At 47.1% G+C, this 19925-nt stretch overlaps 1 non-coding gene and 1 pseudogene across 1 annotated transcript; both read right to left on the bottom strand.

The window, feature by feature from the left end:
• Positions 1 to 10839: 10839 nt before the first annotated feature.
• Positions 10840 to 10994, bottom strand: LOC134987970 (U1 spliceosomal RNA; annotated as a pseudogene).
• Positions 10995 to 11146: 152 nt separating this feature from the next.
• On the bottom strand, positions 11147 to 11310 carry LOC134987969 (U1 spliceosomal RNA). The gene has a single exon (XR_010193511.1). It is a non-coding gene; the product is annotated as a U1 spliceosomal RNA (small nuclear RNA).
• Positions 11311 to 19925: the final 8615 nt, after the last annotated feature.

Raw genomic sequence — 19925 nt, forward strand, 5'->3', positions numbered from 1 at the left:
CTGGGGGGAATATCTGGCACTGGGGGCATATATGGCACTGGGGGGGAATATCTGGCACTGGGGGCATATGTGTACCTGGCACATGGGGGGGACGACTATATTTGGCACTGGGGCATGTAAGTACCTGGCACCGTGGGGGAATATCTGGCACTGGGGACATATGTGGCACTGGGAGCACAGCCCTAGCAACAAGGACTACCTCCTAGCAACGAGCATGACACCCAGTGCATGAAACATCTGGCAACGAGCATGACACCCAGTGCATGAAACACCTGGCAACGAGCATGACACCCAGTGCATGAAACCCCTGGCAACGAGCATGACACCCTGAGCATGAAAACCCCTGGCACCGTGCATGGAACCAAGAGCATGAAACCCCTGGCAACGAGCATGACACCCAGTGCATGAAACCCCTGACAACGAGCAGGTAATTGAAAAGTAATTAGAAGCCTTACTGTAGGACTTAATGTGTAATGGGCATTACGGTGTGTGGCATAATGTATCACGGACATTGCGGTGTGTGTCATAATGTGTCGCAGGCATTACGGTGTATGGTATACTATATCGCGGGCATTGTGATATGTGGTATAATGTCTCAGGGTCATTGCAGTGTGTGGCATAATGTATCACGGACATTGCGGTGTGTGTCATAATGTGTCAGGCATTACGGTGTGTGGTATACTATATCACGGGCATTGTGGTATGTGGTATAATGTCTCAGGGTCATTGCAGTGTGGCATAATACATAACGGGCATTGCGATGTGTGGCATAGGGTATAACGGGCAGGGCATTGCGGTATGTGTCACAGGCATTACGGTGTATGGTATACTATATCACGGGCATTGTGGTATAATGTCTCAAGGTCATTGCAGTGTGTGGCATAATGTGTCACAGGCATTGTATGTGCTATAATGTATTGGGCATTGCAGTGTGTGGCATAATGTATCACGGACATTGCGGTGTGTGTCATAATGTGTCACAGACATTGTATGTGCTATAATGTATCAGGGGCATTGCAGTGTGAAGCATAATGTATAACGGGCATTGCGATTCCTGTCATAATGTGTCACAGGCATTACGGTGTGTGGCATAATGTGTCACAGACATTACGGTGTGTGGCATAATGTGTCGGGGGCATTACAGTGTGTGCATATTGTGTCGTGCATTATTGTGTGCGGCATAATGTCTAAGGGCCATTGCAGTATGTGGCATAATGTATACTGGGCATTACTATAAGGAGGAAAAATGACAAATAATGTAAGGGGCATGAATCAGGATTATTTTTCTTTCCTGTGGTGGCAAACGTATGGGCGTGCAGGTTGCAAAACTGGGGTATAAGGTAGTCTTTTCCTGCAATGCCACGCCCCTTTATGCGAAACCACGCCCACTCCAACAAAACCACGCCCCTTTTTTGACGCGCGCGCCTTAGGCGCGCGCATATTTATCCCTTTCTTGCTCCCAATTATGGAGCATGAAGGGGGGGGGGGGGGCGCCGAAGAATTTTTTGGCTTGGGGGAGAAAAATTTCTAGTTACGCCACTGGATTGGACATATCCAGTGTGATGCGGCTGTAGATGATTTTTGCTGTTTCTAACTTCTACATCAATGAATAAGTTTCAAAATAGAATGCATCAAGAGAACGGTGTTGGTAGTATAAAACTACCTACAGCACCTGGTATTCCCAGGTGGTCTCACATCCAAGAACAAACCAGGCCTAAGATCAGGTGATATTGGGCATATACAGTGTGGTGTGGCTGTAGATGAGCTTAGTGGTTTCTGTTAGAGTTCTACTTCTAACTACTCGTACATAAATGAATAAGCGGACGATTTATTAAACCTGGTGAAATGATAATTTGCATGGTGATAAAGTACCAGCCAATCAGCTCCTAATTGCCATGTCACAGGCTGGGTTTGAAAAATGACAGTTAGGAGCTGACTGGCTGGTACTTTATCACCTTGCACTTTATCAGTTCCCCAGGCTTAATAGATCTGCCCCAATGTTTCAAAATGGAATGCATCAAGAGAACGGTGTTGGTTTTGTAAAAATACACACAGCTCCTGGTATTTCCTGGTGGTCTCCCATCCAAGTACTAAAACCAGGACCAACACTGCTCAGCTTCCATGATCAGGAGAGATTGGGCAAATCCAGTGTGCTGTGGCTGTAGATGAGCTCGTGGTTTCTGTTAGAGCTCTTCTACTTCTAACTTCTGGTACATAAAAGAATATGTGTAAAAATTAAATGTACAGTACCAAGAAAAGGGTGTTGGTAGTTTAAAAACACCTAAAGAATCTGATAATACATGGATGGGAGACTGCTTGGTAGTAACAAAGTCCAATACTGCTTTGCTTCAAAGGTCAAATGAGATTGGGCATATCCAGTGTGGTGTGGCTTTAGATAAGCTTTGTGGTTTCTGTTAGAGCTCTTCTACTTCTAACTACTGGTACATTAATGAATATGTATAAGGTTGTAGTTTATCCAATATCCCTTTACTACCTTACCTCCCCCCCCCCCCTCCCCTCCCCTCCCCTCCCCTCCTTATAGCTTCCTTTGTTCTCTCCTCCTCGTATGTGCGTTATTTGTTTTCTCATACGTCCTAGAGGATGCTGGGATCACATTAAGAACCATGGGGTATAGACGGGATCCGCAGGAGACATGGGCACTTTAAGACTTTCAAAGGGTGTGAACTGTCTCCTCCCTCTATACCCCTCCTCCAGACTCCAGTTTTAGAATTGTGCCCAGTGAGACTGGATGCACTACAGGGGAGCTCTACTGAGTTTCTCTGAAAAGACTTATGTTAGTTTTTCTTATTTTCAGGGAGGCTGCTGGCAACAGTCTCCCTGCTTCGTGGAACTTAGGGGAGAGAAGTATGACCAACTTCTAGTGAGTTCAATGGCTCTGCTTCTGGCTGACAGGACACCATTAGCTCCTGAGGGTGCTGATCGCTGGGTACGCCTAGATGCCCACTCCCGTAGCCTGCCATCACCCCCTTACAGAGCCAGAAGTCAGAAGACAGGCGAGTAGCAGAAGAACAGAAGACTTCTTCTCCAGTGATGGCATTCTGAGGTACCACGCAGCGAGCGGAATGCTGTGCGCCATGCTTCCACACAAACACAGGCACTGCAGGGTGCAGGGCATGTGGGTGGGTGGGGGGGGGCACCCTGGGCAGCATAAATTCCTCACAAAAGGCTGGCAAAAGTGGACATTAGTGCCTGGGCACTGTCCTTACCCCGCCAGCGTAATTAATTATTTGTTTCTGAGCGGGACAGAAGCGTGCCATTACAGCGGCGGGGCTTCTTCCTCACCTCACCAGCACATCTATAGAGCGTTACAAGTCTATCACTATAGAGTTTATTATTTCCCAGACTGTGTACTTTTGGCGCTGGGTTGTGAGCTGAAAAATCCTCTCTGTCCCTCTGACAGATTTACTGTAGGTCTATCCCCCATAAGCCGATGTGTCTGTGGGTACTTGGTACATGTGTGTCAACATGTCGGTGGCTGAATGTTTTTCCCAAGAGGAAACTATATTAGGAATGCAGACATATGATGGTGGCCCTGTTGGCACCACCAATAACTGACTGGGTGAAAGTTTCAATAATATCAGAGTGAGGTTGGATAAATCTGTGTCCCAGACACAGACGTAGAGAATAGATGTGATGTTCATGGCTATGCTTCTTTTCCCTCAGGCCCGCAAAAATGTTACTACACACTGATACTGACTCGGATACTGATTCCTATGTCGACCATAATATTTCCTGATTAGATCCAATATTGGCAAGGAGCATTCAGTACATGATTGTGGATATTAAGGACATATTAACATCACTGAGGACCCTGCTGTTCCTGACAAAGGGGTCTATATGTATGTATATATAGATATATAATGAAAGCTGATGTAACGTTTCTCCATCTCTGTTTGAGAAAGTCTGGGCCAGCTCGACAAGATGGCTTCAAATCCCCAAAAGGTTTCCGATTGTTTATTCATTTCCTGCTGCGGACAGAATAAAGTGGGAGTCACCCCCTGTTCTGCACGGGGCCCTGTCACAAATCCAGCGGATCGTATGCAGGAAGCTACATTATTTCTAGTTATGTAACCACGGGTACATTACTTAGACCTGCCATTACATGCGCATGGGTGAGTAGTAGTATTCAAGAATTGGTCGAATACCTTGTCTTCCGATATAGATATCTTGGAGAGATGGGATAATCCTTACGTTGGATCATATCAAGGACACTGCAGCATACTTACGACTGCAAGGGATATAGGACTCTTGAGTTCACGGGCCAATTTCATGGCAGTCTCGGATAGGAGGGCATTGTGGATTCACCAAGGGAATGCTGATGCTGACTCCAAGAAGAAAGGGAGTCTCTTCCCTATGAAGGTGAAGCCTTGTTTGGTGACTGCCTAGTTAATTTGATCTCGGCAGCTCCTGCAGGTAAGTCAACCTTCTTGCCCTATGTTCCCTCTCAACGGATGAAGACGCATCATTGTCTAACGCAGTCATTTTGTCCCAATAGATATGCAAGAAGTTAAGATTCCCCTTTCTTTGCAGGTAGAGGAAGGAGAAGAGGGAAGAGGTCTGTAGCCTCTTCAAGATCGCAGGAGCAGAGATCGTCCTCTGCTTCTGCCAAATCCACTGCATGACGCTGGGGCTCTCTTGCAGGAGCCCACACCAGTGGGGGCACGTCTAAAACACTTCAGTCAGTTCTGGATTAATTTGGACCTGGACTCGTGGGTTTTACAAATAGTGTCACAAGGGTACAAACTGGGGTTTCAAGACGTTCCCCCTCACCGATTGTTCAAATCGGCCTTAGTCAGCAGGGAGAAGGTTTTTATTCAAGCCTCTTCGTGCTCCCGAAGCCGGACGGCTCAGTCAGACCAATCTTAAATCTGAAATCCCTCAATTTCTACCTAAAGAAATTCAATTTCAAGATGGAATCTCTCAGGGTAGGGATCTCCAGTCCGGAGGAAGGAGATTTCATGGTTTTGGTAGACATAAGGATGCCTAATTACATGTTCCCGTTTAGCCACTGCATCAAGCTACCTGAGGTTTGCAATTCAGGATTGTCATTACCAATTTCAGACGTTGCCGTTTGGTCTGTCCACGGCTCCGAGGATTTTCACCAGGGTGATGGTGGAAATGATGGTTCTCCTTCGCAAGCAAGGAGTCATAATTATGCCGTACTTGGATGATCTCCTGATAAAGGCGAGATCCAGGGACCAGTTGGTGCAAAACATCTACTCTCCCTGACAGTTCTTCAACAACATGGTTGGCTCCTAAACTTGCCAAAATCGCAGTTGGTCCCAATGACGCGGTTGTTGTTTTTGGGAGTCATACTGTTAGGCGCCGGGGTCCGCTTGATGGTCTGCGCGGCCCGGCGCCTAGCAACTAGAGACGCCGTGCACGTACAGCCGCCGGCTCCCTAGCAACGCTAGACGCCGGGCGCGCTGAGCCGCACGGACCCTAGCAACGGGGACGCCACTGGCGGACCGCGTTCCCCGTTGCTAGGCTTTAGGAAATTAAGATATTCACCTGCTCTCTGGCCGTGCAGCAAGGCAGCTGCACGGCATTTATTCTAATCAGCCTTTAGCAGCTGATTGGAGGACTCCTTGTTAAATACACTCCCAGGGCTTCTCACAGACGCCGGTAATAGCTTCCTGCATGCTGCCTTTGTTTGCTGAGAGTCTGTTTCCAGTCCTGCTGTATCCGGTCATTCCAGTCCGCAGAAGTCCGGTATTCGGGAGTTGTCATCTCATCCCAAGAGGTCGTTTGGTTCCCTGGAGTCCTGACTGATCACCGTTTTATATCCAGTGGTGTTCGTGAGTTGCGGCTCTGCCGTGTGTTGCGGCTCAGCCGCTTTACCTTTTATATTTTGTGTTTGGAGCATTTGCGGAGGGTTCCGCTTCCACAAGTCCTCTCTGGTACTTGGCGGTGCCGGGTAGGAGAATTGGACAAGTGGATATTTTGGTTGTCCTTTTTCCTGGCGGTTTCTCCGCACATATTATAGTTTTGAGTTTGCTTAGCCCCTGGCCTGGTTGTTTAGTTAGAGGGCCTCTTGTTATCACCCTGTCTCGGGTTTCCCTTTGTCTCTCATTAAGACCGGGGGGCATCGAAGTTGGGCAGACATAATCCGCCCTTCAAACGCGGCTGCCAAGGGCTCAAGAAACCATAGTCTCGCAGGGGATTTCTGACAACACGGGTAAGACAACAGAGTTAGGGCGCCAGGGGCTATTTTCCTGTCCTGCTCCCTTCCCCAGCATTCCGTTCCAGTGCTCCAGTCCTTGCCATAAGATCTTCTCTGACCAGAGTGCTGGAATCATAACATTATTACCGGCCATACCAAAACTTAAAATTAAACGGGGTTTAATTTTTTCTCATTCAGTTTTGTGAGAGTTTATCGGCCTCATGAATCCAACAGGTTTAGTGCCAAATCCTGGTCAGCTCTTAGTCAGCCAGATTCAAGAACTTACTCAGATGGTTCAGGATCTTTCTCTTCGGGTGAAGTCGCAGGAAGATCTTTTGCGAGCTTCCCCAAGGGTAGTCCCTGAACCAAAGATGCATTTGCCTGACCGTTTTTCTGGTGATAGAAAAGAGTTTTTTAATTTTAAAGAATCCTGTAAACTTTATTTTCGTTTAAGACCGACTTCCTCGGGTACTGAATCTCAGCGGGTCGGGTTTATTATTTCTTTGCTCCAGGGGGATCCTCAGACCTGGGCATTTGGTTTAAGAGCAGAGGATCCGGCATTGTTGTCAGTTGACGCTTTTTTTGAGTCTTTAGGGCTCTTGTATGATGACCCTGATAGAGAGGCGTCCGCTGAAAGTCAGTTGCGCGCTCTCAGACAGGGTAGAAATCCTGCAGAGGTTTATTGTACGGAGTTTCGCCGTTGGTCGAACGACTGTGGCTGGAATGACCCAGCCCTGCGCAGTCAGTTTCGCCTCGGCTTATCAGAGTCTATAAAAGACAGTCGCCTTCAGTACCCCGCTCCTGAGACTCTCGATAAACTCATGGAGCTTTCTATTAAGATTGATCGTCGTCTCAGAGAGCGGAGGGCTGAAAAAGGAGCACCTGTAAGGTCAAGTCCGTGTGTAAATTCCATTCCTGAAGACGTAGAGGAGACCATGCAGATGGGTCTCTCCCGGCTGTCTCCTGAAGAAAGAGCCAGAAGGCAAAATTCTGGTCTTTGTCTGTACTGTGGGGGTAAGGGACATTTTGCTCGTAATTGTCCGAACAAGTCGGGAAACGCTTTGACCAGGTGAATTGTGAGGGGGTTCACCTAGGTCTGCAGCTTATCTCCTCGAATAACTCCCTTTTAGTCCCAGTTAAAGTTTCCTTTGGCAGCCTCAGTTCTTCGGTGTCGGCTTTTGTTGACAGTGGAGCTGCAGGAAACTTTATGGATTTAACTTGGGCTAAGGCCTTAGGCATTCCTCAGTTACCTTTGGGTAGGTGTGTCACCATGCATGGCTTAGATGGGAGTCCGCTGTCTAATGGGATTATTTCTCTCCGTACACCCCCTGCACTACTTACAGTAGGAGCTCTACATTCCGAGAAAATCGAGTTCTTTCTTACATATTGCCCAGCAGTTCCAGTTGTTCTGGGTCACCCTTGGCTGGCCTTTCATAATCCCACCATTGATTGGCGGTCGGGGAGATTTCACATTGGGGTACTTTTTGTGATAAGGAATGTATCACGTTTCCAGTCAGAGTAGCAGCTATCATTCCAGAACTCATTCCGGTGGAATACCAGGAGTTTGCTGATGTTTTCTCCAAAGGCAATGCGGACATTCTGCCTCCCCATCGGCCTTATGATTGTGCTATTGAGTTAATTCCTGGTGCCGCATTGCCAAAGGGAAGATTATATGCATTATCCGGGCCAGAAACTGCGGCTATGAATGATTATGTAAAGGAGAGCCTTGAGAAAGGATTTATTAGACCATCAAAATCTCCTTTAAGTGCAGGCTTCTTCTTTGTGGAGAAAAAGGATGGCTCGCTTAGACCTTGCATTGATTTTAGAGCCCTGAATAAGATCTCAGTTAAAAACACCTATCCTTTGCCGTTGATTTCTGTACTCTTTGATCAGTTACGTTCTGCTGTGATTTTTTCTAAAATTGACCTTAGAGGAGCGTACAACCTCATCCGAATTAAATCTGGAGATGAGTGGAAAACGGCCTTCAGTACTCAGTCGGGTCACTACGAATACCTGGTGATGCCGTTCGGCCTGTCCAATGCTCCGGCAGTTTTTCAAGACCTCATTAACGATGTGCTCCGTGACTTCCTAGGGAAATTCGTGGTCGTTTACTTAGACGACATCCTGATTTTTTCTAAATCAATGGAACAACATGTTACCCAGGTGCGTCTGGTTCTTCAAAAGTTATGTGAGAATCATTTATATGCCAAGCTGGAGAAGTGTGAGTTTCATGTCACGGAAGTATCTTTTTTAGGGTACATAATTTCCCCTCAGGGATTTTCCATGGAACCAAAGAAACTCCAGGCCATCCTTAGTTGGGCGCAACCCACCAATTTAAAAGCAATTAAGCGTTTTTTAGGGTTTGCGAATTATTATAGGAGGTTCATTCATTCTTTTTCTGACCTGGTTGCTCCCATTGTAGCTCTGACAAAGAAAGGAGCGGATCCTACCAACTGGTCGCATGAAGCTGTGTTGTCCTTCTGGGCCTTGAAACAAGCCTTTGTCTCGGCTCCAGTCCTCAGACATCCTAATCCGGAATTGCCCTTTGTGGTGGAGGTTGATGCCTTGGAGGTTGGAGTGGGGGCTATCCTTTCTCAAAAGGATCCGGAGTCTCTGGAGTTACATCCTTGTGCCTTTATGTCCAGGAAATTCTCCTCCGCTGAATCCAACTATGACATTGGTAATCGGGAGTTACTGGCGGTAAAATGGGCTTTCGAGGAGTGGAGGCATTGGCTGGAGGGAGCAAAACATACTATTTCGGTATTGACTGACCATAAGAACCTGCAATACATTGAATCGGCTAAGCGGCTTAATGCCCGGCAGGCACGTTGGGCATTATTTTTTACGCGTTTCAAATTTATAATCACTTTCAGGCCTGGTTCCAAGAATACTAAGGCTGATGCCCTGTCACATAGCTTTCTTCCGGTTCACAATAACAATCCTGTTACCCCCATACTTCCATCTTCGGTCATCTGGGCGGGCCTCACACAAGATTTATTTACCCAGTTAAAACAGCTTCAACACCAAGCTCCTAGAATTACTCCTGCTGGTCGTCTTTACGTCCCTGAGTTTTTGAGAGTTACTGTTTTAACGGAATTCCATGATAACAAAGTTTCAGGGCATCCAGGAGTCTCTAAGACATTGGAGTTAGTCTCTCGCTCAGTATGGTGGCCTGGTCTTTCTAAAGACGTCAAGGAATTTGTTTATTCATGTCAGGTTTGTGCACAGCATAAGGTTCCCCGTTCCTTGCCCATCGGGCAACTTATGCCCTTAAATGTTCCTCTCAGGCCATGGTCTCATATTTCTATGGATTTTGTGGTTGACCTTCCCCTTTCAGCCGGATTCCGAGTCATATGGGTGGTAGTGGACCGTTTTAGTAAAATGGCTCATTTTATTGCTCTTCCCCGATTGCCTTCTGCCCAAGGGTTGGCAGTTTTGTTTCTCCGCCATGTATTCAGGCTTCATGGGTTGCCTACTGATATTGTTTCTGATCGGGGTCCACAATTCATCGCACAATTCTGGAAATGTTTTTGTGCCTCATTGAAGATGAAATTGTCGTTAACATCCGGTTACCACCCACAATCCAACGGGCAAACCGAACGAGTTAACCAATCATTGAAACAATATTTGCGCTTGTATTCAGCCAAACTCCAGAATGATTGGTCCGAGTTTCTTCCGTTGGCTGAATTTGCTTACAATAATTCTTGTCATTCCTCCACTAAAGAGTCTCCATTCTTTTCAGTTTTTGGTTTTCACCCCAGAGCTAATTCTTTTTTTCATCATTCCTCAGTCTCCTCGCTTACCTTAACCTCCCATCTCAGAGCCATTTGGAAAAAGGTGCACCTTGCTCTCAGAAAAGCGGCCTTTCGAGAGAAGAAATTTTCTGACAGGCTCCGACGTCCTTGCACTTTTAAGGTGGGAGATAGGGTGTGGTTGTCGACTCGCAACATCAGGCTTCGACAATCCTCAGCTAGACTGGGACCCAAATTTATTGGGCCATTTCTTATTATTAAAAGAGTCAACCCAGTTGCCTTTCGGTTACGTTTACCAAGATCTCTCCGGATTGGAAATACGTTTCATTGTTCCCTGTTGAAACAATACGTTTCTTCCAGTAGATTTCCTCGGAAGATCTCTCAGGGTAGATCTCCAGTAGATGTACAGGGACAACAGGAGTTCTTGGTAGAGAAGGTTCTCGATTCCAAATTGTCCCGGGATCGGCTGTATTTTCTGGTTCACTGGAAAGGCTATGGTCCGGAGGAAAGGTCTTGGGTCCTGGATAAGGATCTTCATGCCCCGAGGCTCAAGAGGGCATTTTTTCGGGAATTTCCTCAGAAACCTGGCTTTAGGGGTTCCTTGACCCCTCCTCAAGGGGGGGGTACTGTTTGGCGCCGGGGTCCGCTTGATGGTCTGCGCGGCCCGGCGCCTAGCAACTAGAGATGCCGTGCACGTACAGCCGCCGGCTCCCTAGCAACGCTAGACGCCGGGCGCGCTGAGCCGCACGGACCCTAGCAACGGGGACGCCACTGGCGGACCGCATTCCCCGTTGCTAGGCTTTAGGAAATTAAGATATTCACCTGCTCTCTGGCCGTGCAGCAAGGCAGCTGCACGGCATTTATTCTAATCAGCCATTAGCATTAGAGACCTGAGACAAAGAGATCTGAATTATATGAGAGCCGACCAGAGGAAACACAAATTATGCAGTCAAGTGTCCCACATTTGGGGAAATCGCAGATGCAGCACACCCAGAGTGCAATGGGTGAGCCTTGCCCTGGGAGAAGCACCTTCCTGATCATACCTGGCAGGTAAGTAGGAGTTGGGCAAGAGCTGAGGAGGGTCGCTGCTCGGGCACCCCCCTGTCAAGTGAAGGAGATCCAACTGAGGCAGCACAAGAGAACTCTCGAAAGAAGAACAAGGCTAGAGGAAGATCTGAGACACAGAAATCTGGCTTTTACCAGAGCTGACCAGAGGAAAGCACAAACACAGTCCCCCACTACCACAAATAATGCAGTCGAGTTTCCCACATTTGGGGAAATCACAGGGGTCAGCATACCCAGAATGCAATGAATGAACCTCACCCTGGGAGAACAATCTTCATGACCATGGTATCTCCTATGCAAAATAAGTATGATTTGGGATAGGGCTGGGGAGGGCCGCTGCTCAGGCACATCTCTGTCAAGTAAAGGAGATTCAACTGAGGCAGCACAACCTAACCGTGGTTTTTTTTTCATTCTTTATACCGTCATAGTGTCATACTAGTTGTTACGAGTATACTACTATCTCTTTATCAACCAGTGTACAGTGCGGTAGTTCACGGCTGTGGCTACCTCTGTGTCGGCAGTCGGCAGGCAGTCCGTCCATCCATAATTGTATTATAATATATACCACCTAACCGTGGTTTTTTTTTCATTCTTTATACCGTCATAGTCAGTCATACTAGTTGTTACGAGTATACTACTATCTCTTTATCAACCAGTGTACAGTGCGGTAGTTCACGGCTGTGGCTACCTCTGTGTCGGAACTCGGCAGGCAGTCCGTCCATCCATAATTGTATTACAATATATACCACCTAACCGTGGTTTTTTTTTCATTCTTTATACCGTCATAGTCAGTCATACTAGTTGTTACGAGTATACTACTATCTCTTTATCAACCAGTGTACAGTGCGGTAGTTCACGGCTGTGGCTACCTCTGTGTCGGAACTCGGCAGGCAGTCCGTCCATCCATAATTGTATTACAATATATACCACCTAACCGTGGTTTTTTTTTCATTCTTTATACCGTCATAGTCAGTCATACTAGTTGTTACGAGTATACTACTATCTCTTTATCAACCAGTGTACAGTGCGGTAGTTCACGGCTGTGGCTACCTCTGTGTCGGAACTCGGCAGGCAGTCCGTCCATCCATAATTGTATTATTATAATATATACCACCTAACCGTGGTTTTTTTTTCATTCTTTATACCGTCATAGTGTCATACTAGTTGTTACGAGTATACTACTATCTCTTTATCAACCAGTGTACAGTGCGGTAGTTCACGGCTGTGGCTACCTCTGTGTCGGCAGTCGGCAGGCAGTCCGTCCATCCATAATTGTATTATAATATATACCACCTAACCGTGGTTTTTTTTTCATTCTTTATACCGTCATAGTCAGTCATACTAGTTGTTACGAGTATACTACTATCTCTTTATCAACCAGTGTACAGTGCGGTAGTTCACGGCTGTGGCTACCTCTGTGTCGGAACTCGGCAGGCAGTCCGTCCATCCATAATTGTATTACAATATATACCACCTAACCGTGGTTTTTTTTTCATTCTTTATACCGTCATAGTCAGTCATACTAGTTGTTACGAGTATACTACTATTTCTTTATCAACCAGTGTACAGTGCGGTAGTTCACGGCTGTGGCTACCTCTGTGTCGGAACTCGGCAGGCAGTCCGTCCATCCATAATTGTATTATTATAATATATACCACCTAACCGTGGTTTTTTTTTCATTCTTTATACCGTCATAGTGTCATACTAGTTGTTACGAGTATACTACTATCTCTTTATCAACCAGTGTACAGTGCGGTAGTTCACGGCTGTGGCTACCTCTGTGTCGGCAGTCGGCAGGCAGTCCGTCCATCCATAATTGTATTATAATATATACCACCTAACCGTGGTTTTTTTTTCATTCTTTATACCGTCATAGTCAGTCATACTAGTTGTTACGAGTATACTACTATCTCTTTATCAACCAGTGTACAGTGCGGTAGTTCACGGCTGTGGCTACCTCTGTGTCGGAACTCGGCAGGCAGTCCGTCCATCCATAATTGTATTACAATATATACCACCTAACCGTGGTTTTTTTTTCATTCTTTATACCGTCATAGTCAGTCATACTAGTTGTTACGAGTATACTACTATCTCTTTATCAACCAGTGTACAGTGCGGTAGTTCACGGCTGTGGCTACCTCTGTGTCGGCACTCGGCAGGCAGTCCGTCCATCCATAATTGTATTACAATATATACCACCTAACCGTGGTTTTTTTATACCACCTAACCGTGGCAGTCCGTCCATAATTGTATACTAGTATCCAATCCATCCATCTCCATTGTTTACCTGAGGTGCCTTTTAGTTCTGCCTATAAAATATGGAGAACAAAAAAGTTGAGGTTCCAAAATTAGGGAAAGATCAAGATCCACTTCCACCTCGTGCTGAAGCTGCTGCCACTAGTCATGGCCGAGACGATGAAATGCCAGCAACGTCGTCTGCCAAGGCCGATGCCCAATGTCATAGTACAGAGCATGTCAAATCCAAAACACCAAATATCAGAAAAAAAAGGACTCCAAAACCTAAAATAAAATTGTCGGAGGAGAAGCGTAAACTTGCCAATATGCCATTTACCACACGGAGTGGCAAGGAACGGCTGAGGCCCTGGCCTATGTTCATGGCTAGTGGTTCAGCTTCACATGAGGATGGAAGCACTCAGCCTCTCGCTAGAAAACTGAAAAGACTCAAGCTGGCAAAAGCACCGCAAAGAACTGTGCGTTCTTTGAAATCCCAAATCCACAAGGAGAGTCCAATTGTGTCGGTTGCGATGCCTGACCTTCCCAACACTGGACGTGAAGAGCATGCGCCTTCCACCATTTGCACGCCCCCTGCAAGTGCTGGAAGGAGCACCCGCAGTCCAGTTCCTGATAGAGATGAGCGGGTTCGGTTTCTCTGAAACCGAACCCGCACGAACTTCATGTTTTTTTCACGGGTCCGAGCAGACTCGGATCCTCCCGCCTTGCTCGGTTAACCCGAGCGCGCCCGAACGTCATCATGACGCTGTCGGATTCTCGCGAGACTCGGATTCTATATAAGGAGCCGCGCGTCGCCGCCATTTTCACACGTGCATTGAGATTGATAGGGAGAGGACGTGGCTGGCGTCCTCTCCATTAGAAATTAGATTAGAAGAGAGAGAGAGATTGTGCAGAGTCAGACAGAGTTTACCACAGTGACCAGTGCAGTTGTTGTTAGTTAACTTTTATTTATTTTAATATAATATATCCGTTCTCTGCTATATCCGTTCTCTGCCTGAAAAAAAACGATACACAGCAGCAGCCAGTCACACAGTGTGACTCAGTCTGTGTGCACTCAGCTCAGCCCAGTGTGCTGCACATCAATGTATAAAAGGCAAAGCTTATAATAATTGTGGGGGAGACTGGGGAGCACTGCAGGTTGTTATAGCAGGAGCCCCCAGGAGTACATAATATTATATTAATTTAAAATTAAACAGTGCACACTTTTGCTGCAGGAGTGCCACTGCCAGTGTGACTAGTGGTGACCAGTGCCTGACCACCAGTATAGTAGTATATTGTTGTATGTATTGTATACTATCTCTTTATCAACCAGTCTATATTAGCAGCAGACACAGTACAGTGCGGTAGTTCACGGCTGTGGCTACCTCTGTGTCGGCAGTCGGAACTCGGCAGGCAGTCCGTCCATCCATAATTGTATTACAATATATACCACCTAACCGTGGTATTTTTTTTTCTTTCTTTATACCGTCGTCATAGTGTCATACTAGTTGTTACGAGTATACTACTATCTCTTTATCAACCAGTGTACAGTGCGGTAGTTCACGGCTGTGGCTACCTCTGTGTCGGCAGTCGGCAGGCAGTCCGTCCATCCATAATTGTATTATTATTATAATATATACCACCTAACCGTGGTTTTTTTTTCATTCTTTATACCGTCGTCATAGTGTCATACTAGTTGTTACGAGTATACTACTATCTCTTTATCAACCAGTGTACAGTGCGGTAGTTCACGGCTGTGGCTACCTCTGTGTCGGAACTCGGCAGGCAGTCCGTCCATCCATAATTGTATTATATACCACCTAACCGTGGTTTTTTTATACCACCTAACCGTGGCAGTCCGTCCATAATTGTATACTAGTATCCAATCCATCCATCTCCATTGTTTACCTGAGGTGCCTTTTAGTTCTGCCTATAAAATATGGAGAACAAAAAAGTTGAGGTTCCAAAATTAGGGAAAGATCAAGATCCACTTCCACCTCGTGCTGAAGCTGCTGCCACTAGTCATGGCCGAGACGATGAAATGCCAGCAACGTCGTCTGCCAAGGCCGATGCCCAATGTCATAGTACAGAGCATGTCAAATCCAAAACACCAAATATCAGAAAAAAAAGGACTCCAAAACCTAAAATAAAATTGTCGGAGGAGAAGCGTAAACTTGCCAATATGCCATTTACCACACGGAGTGGCAAGGAACGGCTGAGGCCCTGGCCTATGTTCATGGCTAGTGGTTCAGCTTCACATGAGGATGGAAGCACTCAGCCTCTCGCTAGAAAAATGAAAAGACTCAAGCTGGCAAAAGCAGCACAGCAAAGAACTGTGCATTCTTCGAAATCCCAAATCCGAATTCCGAGCCCACCCGCTGGCGGTGATGCAGGGCAGTCTGGAGCGACTGCTGATGCTGACATCTGGTCCGGACTGAAGGACCTGACAACCATTACGGACATGTCGTCTACTGTCACTGCATATGATTCTCTCACCATTGATAGAATGGTGGAGGATTATATGAGTGACCGCATCCAAGTAGGCACGTCACACAGTCCGTACTTATACTGGCAGGAAAAAGAGGCAATTTGGAGGCCCTTGCACAAACTGGCTTTATTCTACCTAAGTTGCCCTCCCACAAGTGTGTACTCCGAAAGAGTGTTTAGTGCCGCCGCTCACCTTGTCAGCAATCGGCGTACGAGGTTACATCCAGAAAATGTGGAGAAGATGATGTTCATTAAAATGAATTATAATCAATTCCTCCGCGGAGACATTGACCAGCAGCAATTGCCTCCACAAAGTACACAGGGAGCTGACATGGTGGATTCCAGTGGGGACGAATTGATAATCTGTGAGGAGGGGGATGTACACGGTGATATATCGGAGGATGATGATGAGGTGGACATCTTGCCTCTGTAGAGCCAGTTTGTGCAAGGAGAGATTAATTGCTTCTTTTTTGGTGGGGGTCCAAACCAACCCGTCATTTCAGTCACAGTCGTGTGGCAGACCCTGTCACTGAAATGATGGGTTGGTTAAAGTGTGCATGTCCTGTTTTGTTTATACAACATAAGGGTGGGTGGGAAGGGCCCAAGGACAATTCCATCTTGCACCTCTTTTTTCTTTTATTTTTCTTTGCGTCATGTGCTGTTTGGGGAGGGTTTTTTGGAAGGGACATCCTGCGTGACACTGCAGTGCCACTCCTAGATGGGCCCGGTGTTTGTGTCGGCCACTAGGGTCGCTTATCTTTCTCACACAGTCAGCTACCTCATTGCGCCTCTTTTTTTCTTTGCGTCATGTGCTGTTTGGGGAGGGTTTTTTGGAAGGGACATCCTGCGTGACACTGCAGTGCCACTCCTAGATGGGCCAGGTGTTTGTGTCGGCCACTAGGGTCGCTAATCTTACTCACACAGCTACCTCATTGCGCCTCTTTTTTTCTTTGCGTCATGTGCTGTTTGGGGAGGGTTTTTTGGAAGGGACATCCTGCGTGACACTGCAGTGCCACTCCTAGATGGGCCCGGTGTTTGTGTCGGCCACTAGGGTCGCTAATCTTACTCACACAGCTACCTCATTGCGCCTCTTTTTTTCTTTGCGTCATGTGCTGTTTGGGGAGGGTTTTTTGGAAGGGACATCCTGCGTGACACTGCAGTGCCACTCCTAGATGGGCCCGGTGTTTGTGTCGGCCACTAGGGTCGCTGAGCTTAGTCATCCAGCGACCTCGGTGCAAATTTTCAGGACTAAAAATAATATTGTGAGGTGTAAGGTGTTCAGAATAGACTGAAAATGAGTGTTAATTATGGTTATTGAGGTTAATAATACTATGGGATCAAAATGACCCCCAAATTCAATGTTTTAAGATGTTTTTTAGGGTTTTTTGAAAAAACCACCCGAATCCAAAACACACCCGAATCCGACAAAAAAAATTCGGTGAGGTTTTGCCAAAACGCGGTCGAACCCAAAACACGGCCGCGGAACCGAACCCAAAACCAAAACACAAAACCCGAAAAATTTCAGGCGCTCATCTCTAGTTCCTGATAGTCAGATTGAAGATGTCAGTGTTGAAGTACACCAGGATGAGGAGGATATGGGTGTTGCTGGCGCTGGGGAGGAAATTGACCAGAAGGATTCTGATGGTGAGGTGGTTTGTTTAAGTCAGGCACCCGGGGAGACACCTGTTGTCCGTGGGAGGAATATGGCCGTTGACATGCCAGGTGAAAATACTAAAAAAATCAGCTCTTCGGTGTGGAGGTATTTCACCAGAAATGCGGACAACAGGTGTCAAGCCGTGTGTTCCCTTTGTCAAGCTGTAATAAGTAGGGGTAAGGACGTTAACCACCTCGGAACATCCTCCCTTATACGTCACCTGCAGCGCATTCATAATAAGTCAGTGACAAGTTCAAAAACTTTGGGTGACAGCGGAAGCAGTCCACTGACCAGTAAATCCCTTCCTCTTGTAACCAAGCTCACGCAAACCACCCCACCAACTCCCTCAGTGTCAATTTCCTCCTTCCCCAGGAATGCCAATAGTCCTGCAGGCCATGTCACTGGCAAGTCTGACGAGTCCTCTCCTGCCTGGGATTCCTCCGATGCATCCTTGCGTGTAACGCCTACTGCTGCTGGCGCTGCTGTTGTTGCCGCTGGGAGTCGATGGTCATCCCAGAGGGGAAGTCGTAAGCCCACTTGTACTACTTCCAGTAAGCAATTGACTGTTCAACAGTCCTTTGCGAGGAAGATGAAATATCACAGCAGTCATCCTACTGCAAAGCGGATAACTGAGTCCTTGACAACTATGTTGGTGTTAGACGTGCGTCCGGTATCCGCCGTTAGTTCACAGGGAACTAGACAATTTATTGAGGCAGTGTGCCCCCGTTACCAAATACCATCTAGGTTCCACTTCTCTAGGCAGGCGATACCGAGAATGTACACGGACGTCAGAAAAAGACTCACCAGTGTCCTAAAAAATGCAGTTGTACCCAATGTCCACTTAACCACGGACATGTGGACAAGTGGAGCAGGGCAGGGTCAGGACTATATGACTGTGACAGCCCACTGGGTAGATGTATGGACTCCCGCCGCAAGAACAGCAGCGGCGGCACCAGTAGCAGCATCTCGCAAACGCCAACTCTTTCCTAGGCAGGCTACGCTTTGTATCACCGCTTTCCAGAATACGCACACAGCTGAAAACCTCTTACGGCAACTGAGGAAGATCATCGCGGAATGGCTTACCCCAATTGGACTCTCCTGTGGATTTGTGGCATCGGACAACGCCAGCAATATTGTGTGTGCATTAAATATGGGCAAATTCCAGCACGTCCCATGTTTTGCACATACCTTGAATTTGGTGGTGCAGAATTTTTTAAAAAACGACAGGGGCGTGCAAGAGATGCTGTCGGTGGCCAGAAAAATTGCGGGACACTTTCGGCGTACAGGCACCACGTACAGAAGACTGGAGCACCACCAAAAACTACTGAACCTGCCCTGCCATCATCTGAAGCAAGAAGTGGTAACGAGGTGGAATTCAACCCTCTATATGCTTCAGAGGTTGGAGGAGCAGCAAAAGGCCATTCAAGCCTATACAATTGAGCACGATATAGGAGATGGAATGCACCTGTCTCAAGTGCAGTGGAGAATGATTTCAACGTTGTGCAAGGTTCTGATGCCCTTTGAACTTGCCACACGTGAAGTCAGTTCAGACACTGCCAGCCTGAGTCAGGTCATTCCCCTCTTCAGGCTTTTGCAGAAGAAGCTGGAGGCATTGAAGAAGGAGCTAACACGGAGCGATTCCGCTAGGCATGTGGGACTTGTGGATGCAGCCCTTAATTCGCTTAACAAGGATTCACGGGTGGTCAATCTGTTGAAATCAGAGCACTACATTTTGGCCACCGTGCTCGATCCTAGATTTAAAGCCTACCTTGGATCTCTCTTTCCGGCAGACACAGGTCTGCTGGGGTTGAAAGACCTGCTGGTGACAAAATTGTCAAGTCAAGCGGAACGCGACCTGTCAACATCTCCTCCTTCACATTCTCCCGCAACTGGGGGTGCGAGGAAAAGGCTCAGAATTCCGAGCCCACCCGCTGGCGGTGATGCAGGGCAGTCTGGAGCGACTGCTGATGCTGACATCTGGTCCGGACTGAAGGACCTGACAACGATTACGGACATGTCGTCTACTGTCACTGCATATGATTCTCTCAACATTGATAGAATGGTGGAGGATTATATGAGTGACCGCATCCAAGTAGGCACGTCACACAGTCCGTACTTATACTGGCAGGAAAAAGAGGCAATTTGGAGGCCCTTGCACAAACTGGCTTTATTCTACCTAAGTTGCCCTCCCACAAGTGTGTACTCCGAAAGAGTGTTTAGTGCCGCCGCTCACCTTGTCAGCAATCGGCGTACGAGGTTACATCCAGAAAATGTGGAGAAGATGATGTTCATTAAAATGAATTATAATCAATTCCTCCGCGGAGACATTGACCAGCAGCAATTGCCTCCACAAAGTACACAGGGAGCTGAGATGGTGGATTCCAGTGGGGACGAATTGATAATCTGTGAGGAGGGGGATGTACACGGTGATATATCGGAGGGTGAAGATGAGGTGGACATCTTGCCTCTGTAGAGCCAGTTTGTGCAAGGAGAGATTAATTGCTTCTTTTTTGGAGGGGGTCCAAACCAACCCGTCATATCAGTCACAGTC

The sequence above is a fragment of the Pseudophryne corroboree genome, unplaced genomic scaffold, assembly GCF_028390025.1.
Source record: "Pseudophryne corroboree isolate aPseCor3 unplaced genomic scaffold, aPseCor3.hap2 scaffold_1022, whole genome shotgun sequence".
NCBI lineage: Eukaryota > Metazoa > Chordata > Amphibia > Anura > Myobatrachidae > Pseudophryne > Pseudophryne corroboree.